General features: G+C 39.0%; 1 protein-coding gene across 1 annotated transcript in view; it reads left to right on the top strand.

Annotated features, from left to right (window-relative positions):
* The window catches only part of MGAT4C (MGAT4 family member C), a 406,827-nt gene that overhangs the window by 188,873 nt on the left and 204,532 nt on the right, over nt 1–13,422 (top strand). The gene's annotated exons all lie outside the window — the stretch shown is intronic.

Genomic DNA, 13,422 nt, shown 5'->3' with positions numbered 1-13,422 from the left:
CTCACCATCATGCTCTATTGTTAATTGGCAATACATCAAATTAATTTTCCCCAAGCTGAATCTGTTTCACCCCTGATAGTAACAGATGAGTGAGCTCCCTATATTTACATTCGTGCCTGAGCTTCTCCAACTTATTTTCGCCCCCTGCCCTGTTGGAGAAGGGGAGTGAGGCAGCAGCTTGGTGGGCATCTGGCAGCCATCCAAGATTAACCTATCAGATAAATATTGGATCATAAGACTACACTGGATATAATCTATTAATTACTGTAACACAGTTCTCTAAGTGTCTACAATACACAACCTATTTTTACTGAACTGGTGATATTCATAGAAATTCTAAAATGTGCTTATGTTTCACACCTCCAGTCTTCTAAAGACATCTTTTTTAAAGCACTACTCCTAACTGCTCCATGTTAGGCTATGGTATGCACTGAAGCTAGCTCAATACCTCTGCTATGCTGAGTAGCTGAAGCTGAATGGGCCAGGGATACGAGGCCTCTGGTCACAAGAAAAAGTGCTAACTGGGAAGGGTGACTTACATCTCTATTATCAAAATGTAATTGTTTTTTTAAAAGGCTGTGTTGTTTTATTGTCACCTATGGCAGTCACTAGATTTTTGACTTTTAGTTGGGGGTAAGCTGGAGAATGAGAGGAGCTGAGGACTCTTCTTTCATAGACAGTTGACCAGAGAGAACTTAGTTTGCTGCAAGACCCATGCAGCAATGACACTGCTGCTGAGAATTCATTCTAGTAAAGTGTTGGGGTTTTTTCCCTCTAAACTGTATGTGTCATAAGCACCCTGAATTTAATTGGAAAAGTTCCAGTTCATGTTTCTAAGCATGCATTTCATCTTTCCCTATCAAGGTCTATAGTCAAGCTGAGATTCTTGCTATAAATCATGTATTGATTCTTGGACCAGTTAACTGAGAAGTTGATTTTTCAGCTAATGATCCCAGTTGCATATATCTTTTCTATGTGCTGCAACCCAGGGAAATGTTTGTATGGAGTATTAGCTAAAGCTGTGCATTGTTTATTTAGAGACATTAACTGTTTGACGTTGAGCCACAAATGAGGTAAATAACAGCACTAAACGTGAAAAGTTTCAAGTTATCTGCAAATAGTTAAAAAAAGCTATCAAAATATTTCTAAGCACATTTAAAATACTTTAACTAATTTTATATCTGGGTTCATATGGCTAATATGAGTAGATTATGTTTTCTATGATTTTATGCATTCTGGGTTTTTTTAGTACTTTTGCAGCTTATCAACTTGCTGCTGTTTTAAGAAATTGTGTGTGAAATCTTTTTTAACACAAAATGGAACTTCTTCCTTGATTTTGATCAATACAATCTTTTAAATTATTCCAGAGATAAGAATCATTTCCATTTAATATATGTCTTTATTTTGAGTTAGATCTGGTTTCTCTGCATGTAGTTTTACAGCAACCTTACGTAATGGTACAAAACTTTTTTCTTCATCCAGTGCCTCTTTTGATATCACTTTTCAAGACTTTCTTTAAAACTGTTTTTGTTCCTGTAAATATCTTTACTTATTCTGCTAGTGCTGTTCACTATATTTCTTTTTCTTCTGAAGACTGTCCAGTGCTTCAGTCTTACTGCATTCTTTGTACAGATAATTTGCTTCTTTTTCCTCCACACCTCTATTGAATGTCATGGTACAGTAATAAAGAGTTTGGCAGATAATATAGTAGAAATCAATGCATGCGAATTAATTTTGAGACAAATTAATTCAGTTTCTTTCTCCAAAATTAACTACGTTGCCTGAAATAATTTAAGACAATATTTCAAATTTAAAAATAAATAATTATGCCCTGTTTGCTGTTATTGTTATGTTCTTAATGTGTAATAGATAAGGATAGAATAATGGCACATACTTCCCTAGACTCTGACCTTAACGCTACCAGTCATAATAATACAGAATAACACAGATGTATGTTTAAACAGAACATATATAATTTTTCATCCAAGCTTCCCACTTTAAACATCTAACTCAATTTTGAAAACATGTATGAAATCTTAATATGAAAACCAGAAAAAATAATCCCAGTTCTCTAAACATTTATCTCTTCCAGCAACATATTGCATTGGTATCTGTATGACTGGCGACTAGATGGAAAAATTAGTCATATAGAAACAATTTAAAAATAAAAACGGTTTATCCACCAAGATCAATCCACCACAATTCTTCTTGCTTGAATCATATATGTTAATATACAAACTGGAGAATGCAAAATGTTGATACAGCTATATATCATAGAATTATAGAATCATAGAATAGTTAGGGTTAGAAAGGACCTTAAGATCATCTAGTTCCAACCCCCTTGCTATGGGCAGGGACATCTCACACTAGACCATGTCACCCAAGGCTCTGTCCAGCCTGGCCTTGAACACTGCCAGGAATGGAGCATTTACCACTTCTTTGGGCAACCTGTTCCAGTGCCTCACCACCCTCACAGTAAAGAACTTCTTCCTTGTATCTAACCTGAACTTCCCCTGTTTAAGTTTAAACCCATTACCCCTTGTACTGTCGCTACAGTTCCTGATGAAGACTCCCTCTCCAGCATTCTAAAACTATCAGTGTTTGAACCTAACAATATTTAATGGTCCCTTAGGATATGTTTTTATATGATGCATGCATCATAATAATAGCTAGATGCTAACAATAGACAGTCTTTGTCTATTGTCAAAATATTTGAATGGACGCCTATGCAGAAGCTATCTCATACTTTTAAAATTATTTCATTCTTTGCCCATACTGAATACGTGTATGTGTAAAGATTAACATTTTGACAGAATAGGAAGATAAGATCCTGTCTTTGCCTTCCTTATTTTATCAGGAATTTGCATTGTGGATTTTCTAATCAGACACCCAGTCTGTTCTTTGACCTGGTAAGAGTACTACTGGACATTGTGAAAGGTAATTCGACTTCACCTTATTGCTGCTATTGATTGTGAAAAGTAAAGCTCTGAGTTTCCAGGAATGAATGATATAAGCAAAACTCTTGGCTTTCGTCTTGACATTTATAGCATTGCAAACCTTGCCTTTATTAAAGGAAGAAAGAAGACAGTACATTTTCTCTTTATTTTTAATTGAGCATCATACTGAAATGATCTAGTCTTTAGTAAAACACACATGCACTGTGAGCTTGATATAAGCACTATCTTATTTTATGAATATTTTAAATTAATAGTTTGTGATTGATATGGTTATTTTTTAAAAGACAGGCTACTTACTAGTTATGCATATTTACAAATGTTCACAACATAAATTAAACTAACGTTTATATTATGACAGATATTTTTATATATCTTAGTTGTATTAGGATTCAGAGAGTATGCAAAAGTTCTACATCTTTTCTAAGGTTCTTAAGGTGTTTTTTTCAAAAGCAGCGTCAGCTCCTAAAATAAATTTGCTGAGATGTAGGCTCTCATCTCATTGTCTAGTACTCAATAAACTTCTTTCTTTGGCAGCTTTTTCCCCTGAAGCAGCCTCATTTTACAGCCCTGCTGTTATGTTCTTGACCTTTGCCATGGCTACAACCCTGGGGCGTTTGAGCTGTCAGATAAAAAGGTGGAAAGAGAAAGAGGATGGTGAAAGTTGTAGAAGGCAAAAAGCTTTGCAATGCACTGATTAATTTCCTGCCATCAGATAGTTTTCACTTCACCCCCATTGCTGTCACATTTCTTTAAATAATAGAGAGACTTTTCCACTAATGGACAATAGAGGCTGTTTGCCTAATGAGAACTTGCAGAGGCAGCCTGCCATGTGTCTTTATGTTTTCAACTGAGGTGAAACAAGCTTGCCTGGCTACAGATAAGTGGCTAAGAAGCACTCCTATTCACATGTGCCTGTCAGTAATTTATATGGGTTTTTTCATATTCATATATATACTGTTCTATGTGCAGTAGAGCATTATATTGCTTTCCACTGGGAGCAGGTCACATTCAGGGGTCGTCAGAACATGCTTGATTCATACAGGCTGTTTCTATCAAGATCTTGGCAGCTGAAATCTCCAGCTAATTAGAGGTTTTACATTAGACTTTTTTTTCTCCTGGAGAAGTTGATTATTATTTAATATAATGTAGATAATTCCTTTTGTGGAGAGTTTATGTGTAGCTTCTATAAGACCAAATGAATAGCTGCTGACTGTTGTGTCGAATTCATAGTCAGTCTTTCAACTTCTGTCAGTAAAGCTTTATTTTTGTAAATCACTATATTTTAAAGGTACATTATATATCTTGTTTTGGCACCAAATCCTCTTTTAGGGGTCAGGGGAGAGCCCTGTTTGACTGAGATAAATCTCAGGCTTATTCTTGTAGAGGCTTATTGAAGCCTAAGACTGTCCTAAAATCTTCCTGAATTCTTGATCCTGAAAGTAAATAATCTTGTAATCTTAAAACAATACGTTTTTTTTTCTAAAAGTCTGTCAGCATGTTTGCAATTGATAAAGGGCACATTGTCTCTTACTGTATTTTTGCTGCAACTTAACTTTTCTCCTAGTGTATTAGAAAGATGTTTTGGTACATTTTGCTGCTATTTCACAAGTTGTGATATTAAATTAATACAATAATGGACACGTAAATGTAACATAAAATATTTCTTGTACATATTTTTTTTTTATTCACAAAATTTATAGCTGTAAAATTTGTCCAGAAATGAATTAACTATTTTCAGTTGAGAAGTGAATGTTCTATACCAGGGTGAAGCATGAACCAAATGCTATTAGTTTCTTTCTACTTTACAAGAACAGTTTGTTGTAAACCAAATGGGAATTTACACTGCATGGATTAATAATTATTCCTGTCTCTATTTCCTCACCAAGTCCACTGCTAAATGATATTTTATGATAATAGTACTTACTCAGGCTTTATGGAACACACCTCATTAGATCAACCATGTAGAATTCACAGTACTTAAATGACAAATCCTCCACACCTTATAGGCTTTAAATTAAAAAATAAGCTTCAACCTTGTGTGTCTAGCTAATAAGCAGTGGTGACAAATACTGTACATACATTTAAAAGCATTTATAGAGAAAATTCCTCTTTAAATTTTTCTTAAACTCTTAAAATTGATAATTCTTCTTTTTAAAGAACACAAAACTAAAACTTATGTCTAGTTAAAACACTATTGCAAGTCAATCATGAGTTTCAAAAACTGAACAGAAAATGGCATCACATAAAAACCTAATATTTTTCCTCTTTTAGAAACATAAAATATTCTTTGTGAATTATCTTCTGAGCATTTAATGCTGAAGGTGTTAAACTTACTATATACTAAAAAAATCTGTACCCAGACAATATTTTTTCTCTTCAGATGAAAATATTTTTGCTATCATTTTTATGTACATTTTTAATCTGGGAAGTGTCACCTAAGTACTATAGATGTTTAAGGTAGTAAACTTCTCCCCCTTCAAAACTTTTATTAGTCTTTCAATCTTCTTTCTGTGATATTCCTGGATCAGTTTTGTTTCAAACAAAGAGACAAAAGAAAAAGGCCACACCTACCAGCACTAATGGATGTGGAAAACCTTCATGTTATGGTTAGTGTATTGCTGACTTCATTCAGAAACGTGTCAGAAACATAGCAGTCTCATCCCATTCACATTAATGGTTGCATTAGCTGAAGCTGTTATGCTACAGTGATTTTTTTTTCCCCCCCCTTTAATTTTAATAGTTTTTATTCAGTTTTGGCTTTTCTGGGACTGTGGCCATTGTTTGTAACTGTAAGAAACATCTTATTTATGGAATGGGAGTTATACCATCCTATATTAATTATATACAGGCTAAGTGCTTTATGAGATTTGTTGCTTAGCACACCAAAAGACTGACCCTTCAAATGTAAAACTACTGTTCCAGTAATACACAGGACATTAGAGATAAGAGAAAGGCAGAGATATTTTGCCAGATCCAGTTTTTTCTTTGAATATACAGTAACACTATTATACTGGCTAATTGGTTTAGGCAGTATTATTCCAGCATAAAATAACAGACATAAATCTTCTGTGAACTGTGACTTTTGAATCATCCTGTTAGTTGCAAATAAGATTGCTGACCATAAAATGCTTTTTCTGTAATGAGTATTACTGCTGTGTTCTATAATATTTAATTACGATTTGAGTAGTTCAGCTTTATACAAGGTCTTTGAGACCAGGGTTTTGGCATGGCAGTAAAGGCAGCTTAAAATTTTGCTCTCTTCTCTTCGATCTGAAAATCAGGATTTGTAGAGACAAAAATGTGTTGTGCAAACTACATGTCAGTTACAAAAATTCCCTGAAGAATTCTACATGTACCCGGTGTTAGTATATTGCATTGTCAGGTGTGAATAAATCATGACTCTAATAAGTAAAAGCTGGATTTTGTAAGCCATTGTTGACATTTTATTCGATATATCTGCCTAAATAAGGTTTACTGTATTCAGCATCTGAAAGCACTTGGCAGGAAATCGGAGAGTCTGGGCCTAGAGGTGAAAACTGCTGAAAATGCCTGTGCCTGAGCTCATTAATTATTAACTACTATAGATAATGCAAACAACACAGTGCAATGCACATCACTACCTGACAGGACATGGATGTATTGAAGACAGAAAATAAAGTATAAAATTTATGCTTTCTGACTGTCAGCAGGGAACTTAGATCCAGAAAAAAAGTACCCAAGTCTAATGGGCTACTGTGAATGCCAGAGTCATGTTCGATAATGTACATATATCTCAATGCAGTACTATCTTTTGCACGACTTACAGCCATGGAGTTGTCTTTAAAGTATATAATTTAGTGACTACTTATTCTGTGACTGTCTCTGAGCTAACGGATGTTTTCTACTGAAGTGTAGTTGACAACATTTCTTTTTATTAGTTTGAAGTTTACATTGTAAAAATATTCTGAATTGCATGTATAACTATCAGCCAACCTCACACACACGTCAAGGTCCCTCTGGATGGCATCCCTTCCCTCCAGCATATCAACTGAACCACACAGCTTGGTGTCATCAGCAAACTTGCTGAGAGCGCACTCAATCCCACTGTCCATGCCGCCGACAAAGATGGTGAACAAGACTGGTCCCAACACTGACCCCTGAGGGACACCACTTGTTACTGTTTTCCAACTGGACATCGAGCCGTTTACCACAACTCTTTGTGTGTGGCCATCCAGCCAGTTCTTTGTCCACTGAGTGGTCCATCTATCAAATTGATGTCTCTCCAATTTAGAGACAAGGATGTCTTGCGGGACAGTGCCGAATGCTTTGCACAAGTCCAGGTAGATGATGTCAGCTGCTCTGCCCCTGTCCATCAGTTCTGTAGCCCCATCATAGAAGCCCACCAAACTGGTCAGGCAGGATTTCCCCTTAGTGAAGCCATGTTAGCTGTCACCAACCACCTCGTTGTTTTTCATGTGCCTTAGCATGCTTTCCAGGAGAATCTGCTCCAAGACTTTGCCAGGCACAGAGGTGAGGCTGACTGGTCTGTAGTTCCCCGGGTCTTCCACCTTCCCCTTCTTGAAAATGGGGGTTATATTACCCTTCTTCCAGTGATATGGAACTTCACCTGACTGCCACGATTTTTCAAATATGATGGACAGTGGTTTAGCAACTTCATTCGCCAGCTCCTTCAGGACCCACAGATGGATTTCATCAGGTCCCATGGACTTGTGCACGTTCAGGTTCTTAAGATGGTCTTGAACCTGATCCTCTTCTACAGTGGGCCTGAGGTCTTCATTCTCACAGTCCCTGCATCTGCTTTCCAAGCCTTGGGTGGTGTGGCCAGAGCATTTTCTGGTGAAGACTGAGGCAAAGAAGTCATTAAGAACCTCAGCCTTCTCCAAATCCAGGGTAGCCAGTTCTCCCAATAGCTTCCGGAGAGGGCCCACGTTGTCCCTATTCTCTCTTTTATTTGCTATACACATATAGAAGCCTTTCCTATTATCTTTCATGTCCCGTGCCAGGTTTAATTCTAACTGGGCCTTAGCTTTCCTAACCTGGTCCCTAGCTTCCCAGGCAATGTTCCTGTATTCTTCCCAGGCCTCCTGTCCTCGCTTCCACCTTTTATAAGCTTCTTTTTTCCCCTCTAAGTTTCCTCAGCAGCTGCTTGTCCATCCATGGAGGTCTCCTGGCCCTCCTGCTGCACTTCCTTCTAGTCAGGATGCAACACTCCTGAGCACGTAGCAGGTGACCCTTGAATGACCAGGTGCAGGTGACCAGCAGTCTTGGGCCCCCCTGCCCTCTAGGACTATATCTCATGGAACCTTACTAAGCAGGTTCCCAAAGTGGCCAAAGTCTGCTTTCTTGAAGTCCAGGGCAGTGAGCTTGCTGCACGCTCTTCTCACTGTCCTGAGGATCTCCAATTTGACCATCTCATGATTGCTAAAGCCAAGGCTGCCCTGGAGCATCACATTTCCAACCAGTCCCTCCCTGTTGGTGAGCACGAGGTCAAGCATGGCACCTCTCCTTGTTGGCTGCTCTGTTACTTGAAAGAGGAAGTTGTCTTCTACACAATCAAGGAACCTCCTGGCTTGCTTCTGCCGGGCCGTACCGTCCCTCCAATAGATATCAGGATGGTTGAAGTCCCCCATGAGGACAAGGGCCTGCGAGCGTGAGGCTGCTCCTATCTGTCTGTAGAGCGCTTCATCCACAGAGTCCTCTTGATCAGGCGGCCTGTAACAGAGCCCCCCTGTAATGTCCCCCATTGCTGTTCTTCCTTTGACCCTGACCCACAAACACGCTGTTGACTCCTCACCCGTCCCCAGACAGAGTTCCATACTCTCCAGCCTATCACTGACATAAATAGCAACACCCCCTCCCCGTCTGCCTGGCCTGTCTTTTCCAAACAGCCTGTAACCTTCCATTCCGACACTCCAGTCATAGGAGCCATCCCACCAAGTTTCTGTGATACCAATGACATCATATCCCTGTAGCCTTGCACACATCTCTAATTCCTCTTGTTTGTTCCCCATACTACAGGCGTTTGTATAGAGGCATCTGAGCTGAGCTCCAAATGAAGCTGACTCAATGGCTGGAGCAGCTGAGATATCTCTACATCGCTCCAAGCATTTATTATAGGTGCTGGCAACTGACCGGGAGTGTTGGGATGGATCGAAGCCCCCCTCCCCCAACACATCTAATTTAAAGCTTTCTTGACCAGCCTGGCAAGCCTCCTACCAAAACAGCTCTTCCTCTTCTTTGTCAGACCAGCTCCACCAGCCTCCATGAGACCTGGCCTCCCAGATCGAGTCCCATGTTCTAAATAGCCAAACCCCTGACTATGGCACAACCGTTCTAACCATTTATTAACCTGCCAAATGCACCTAGCTTTTTTATGGTCCTCTGCTTTGTCCTGGAGAATCGATGAAAAAACTGTCTGAGCTCCAGAGCCCCTAACCACCTCTCCCAGGGCTCTGTTGTCCCTCTCAAAGTTCTGCAGGCTACTGCTATCTATATGTCTTGCACTCACATGGACCACTAGAAGGCAGTAATAGTCAGCAGGACTTACTAGAGCAGGCAGCCTCTCAGCAACATCCCTGATCCGAGTCCCTGGCAGGCAACACACCTCCCTCGAGACTGGGTCAGGCTGACAGATGGGTGCCTCTGTGCCTTTCAAAGTAGAGTCACCTACTACTATGACCCGCCACTTTTTCCTTATCAGAAAGGAAGATAGAAAACGAGACATTTTGAACATGCACAGAATTTGTTAAACCAGATCCTTTGATGAAATTCAACTTTACAGATCTGCTTCAGGCCTCAGAAATAGTATAAAAGTAGCTTGGAATCATAACAATAATGCTGGCTTTTGAGTGCCAGAAGTACTTGAAAAGTCTTTCTAGAGCTGACCTGTCTCGCTCAGCAGGTGCAGTGCAGGGTGATCTTTTACAATAGTCTGCACAATTCACGCAAGAAACCACAGGCTCTCCAGAGGTTAACAACTAATTTTATTGTAAACTTCCCTAAAACTGTGTCAGGAAGAACAAAAGTCTTGGCAGATTCTTATAAAACAGTTCAATAAGAAAATGAGAGAAGAAAGACAGAAGAAAACAGAGAAATAAAATCACCACCCTGTGGATCCAGCAACATCTCCTTAATCAGTGAGTGTAAATTCTTTCAGTTGGAGTCCTCAAAGGTCTTTTGGTCAGTGGCTCTGCTAGAACTCAAAGTAGAAAAATACACCACACAGCCGCAGGACAGTTGCCCTTTTTATAGGGTTAGGCTCTTTTGGAATCCTCCCACAGGTGGAGGCTCATTTGCAGGGGTATTTTATGAGCCCCATACCCAGTTAACTTTACGACCTGACAGGCACCACTGTCTATGGGCAGCTGATCTTCACGGACTCAGGGCAGGCAACATAGGAAAGCATTCCCCACCTTCAAGAAGCAGGATCACTTCTCTGCCCCCCTCCGCCTTTTGCCCAAGTGATAACGAGCTGTCAGTTCCTTTTATCTTTTGAGTTGCTTTTAGGCAAACACAAAAAGTGCCTCTTGACCATCACAACAGCTGAGAATGTGCAAGTTAATTTCTCATCAATGAGCTTCCATGGAAGTGATGTTTGGAGTTTGGATGAACTTTGGATCTGTTGGCTTTCTGTTTTTACTCCATTACATGTATGTCTCTGTGTCAGAGGTGTGAAGAAGGGACAAAGTAATAAATTTTAAAAAAAGTCTGGGTTTAGTATGCCGTCTTTAAGCTTATTACATTGGTATATCAAATATTTTAAAAGGTGACAATATTTTTAATTACTGTCACAAAACTGAGTGTTTAGGATCGCTAAAAGAATCACTATCAGAGATATTAGCAAAAGTAATTTTAATATGAATTCAATAGAATTCAATGGCAAGGTCCACTCTTACATATAAAGAGAGATTGTGTCTGAATTGACAATGATTTATACAGGATTGGGTTAAAGTTATTTATACAGAATTGAGTTGAAATAACACGTAGAGAAACTGAAAACACAAAAGAATAAGGGAGAATCTCCCATTGAGTCATGAGGTTGCTTTCTAAACTTTCTCTTGGAAAGGAGTCTACATACAGCTGAATCCAATCTTAGTCTCAGACCTGGTCAACAGTATTCATCTGAAGGATTACAAATGTAATTTAACAGCAGTCTGTATTGTTAAAATGAATCACAGGATTTCTAATAACATTATTTAAGGAAATGTACATGCACTTCCAATTAAATATCTAAACTAACACAACACACTAAGATGGAGCTATATGGACATATGGATATATAGATGTATATACACACATACGCATATGTATTTTAAAAATTTCCCTCAGGTACAGTGAAAAGCAAAAGTATAGCACAATACTTGTCCTATAATAATGTAATACATTTATGTCAGTGTTCTCAAGGGGCAAAGGGTTGAGCATCAGTGAGCAGCAGTAACAGCCCAGGCAGAGGATCCCCCTATTTCATAAACTTTGAGAGTTTATGGACTCTCAGAAGCATCTCATTCACAGGCGGGTAACTGGCCGCAGCCCACTGCAGTCCAGAACTCAAAGGAACTCTCTCTTGGAACCACTATTTATAGGGTAGTACGATGATTGGCTTTAGTTGTAAATTTTTATTCTGGCCTCCATTCTTTGTCAGGGAATGATTTACCATTCCAAAAGAACTCTTGATATGATAAGGGAGTATCTGACTTTCCTGTTATCTGTGTGGCCCTTCCCACATTTGTTAAGCAATTAGAGTTAATGGTCAGGGAGTGCTCAGCCATCCAACTCCTTGCATTTGTGCAAAGGCTAACAGGAATTCTTAGGGAAGCAGAGGGGTCCAGGAAAGAGGGAGAGGGATACACCACCACACTTACAGACACTGGTAAATCTAATTTCTTCATAAATTCTTATTTTTATTAATAAACAGAATACATGAATTAGCTTCATGTGAAAAACTCTGTAAGTTAAATAACATCTTCTGGTTTAAATGACTTAAATTCCTTTTCAAAGGTTTCAGCAGTTTGTATGAAATCATTATGATTGAATAAAAAAACAGGAAATCAAATTCTTCTGGGCAATGTCAGTCATGTTACATATTCTACTGGCAATAACTGTTGGTATTTCACTTATGAAGTGTGCAGTTTTTATTAGGTGATTGTTTTCAAATGTCAGTCCTGCTTTCTGTAAGTTAAAATGACTAAGACTTCTGTAATGCCATTTCTGAATTAAAGCTTGCTTGTATTTCTACCACCATAGCTACAACGTGTTCCTTTCTAAACTCATGTTATTGAATGCATGTTCATAAACAGGGTACATAGTCTGATTGGTTTCTTTTTAAACATGTTATATTTAGTAGTCTCAACATAAGTAGTGGTGGAATTTTTTTTTGTTTTCCACTAAAGTGTTCTCTGTAGGAGGCTAGATACCATTGTTTCCCTCATAAATCATTGAACATCTGAAAAAAGCTCTTTTAGTATTCCACAGGAGGACCAAAATTGTTTATTTTATTTTAGTTATTTTTGAAGCAGATTTGCTAGTCATAATGTAAAGGGAATTACGAAGTTCTGTTGAAGTCAGTGGGAAATTGTCTTCTAATCCCATACTGTCTGAATTTCACTGTAGGTGGGAAAAAAAAAGTTGCTTTTCCTTTTGGCTCCACATACTCATCCTTTGGATGCACTTCACTTAGTAATTGACACTGCCAGTGGAATACGAGCTGAGATCTGGTGACTGAACTGTACAGCTGGAGATAGATCATAAAAATATCTTTGTGTTTTACTTTGAACTTGGTATAGAATAGTAGATATTTTTCTTTTAGAAACTGTATATATGTTTAGATTGGACATCAGCTTCTTTAACATGGGTCCTTCCCATGGGCTGCAGTTCTTCATGAACTGCTGCAGCATGGGTCCTCTCCACAGGCCTTCAGGAATAGACTGCACCAGTGTGGGTACCCCACAGGCTGCAGTTCCTGCCAGAAGCCTACTCCTGCTGAGGTTTTCCATAAGCTGCAGCTTCCTTCATGGAATATCTGCCTGCTGTGGCATGGGGTCCTCCTCAAGCTACAGTGTATATATCTGTTCTACCATGGTCCTCCACAGGCTGCAGGGATACAACCTGCTTCACTGTGGTCTTCTCCACAGGTTATAGGGGAATCTCTGTTCCAGCATCTGGAGCATGTCCTCCCCGCTTCTTCACTGACTTTGGTGTCTGTAAGGTTGTTTCTTATGTTTTCCTCACTCCTCTTTCTCACAGCTTCTGCACAGTGTTTTTCACCCTTTCTTAAATATAATATCACAGAGGCAACACCAGTGTCACTGATTGAATCAGCTTTGGCCAGTGGTGGATCCTTTTTCAAGCCAGCTGGAACAGGTTCTGTCTGACATGGGTACAGCCCCTGGTCTCTTCTCAGAGAGGCAACCCCTGCAACCCTTCCACTATCAAAATCTTGTCACATAAACCCAATAAAATGACATAG

Source organism: Strigops habroptila, chromosome 3 (assembly GCF_004027225.2).
Source record: "Strigops habroptila isolate Jane chromosome 3, bStrHab1.2.pri, whole genome shotgun sequence".
Lineage (NCBI taxonomy): Eukaryota > Metazoa > Chordata > Aves > Psittaciformes > Psittacidae > Strigops > Strigops habroptila.
The sequence above is the reverse complement of the archived record's forward strand: the minus strand, read 5'-3'. Positions and strand labels throughout refer to the sequence as shown.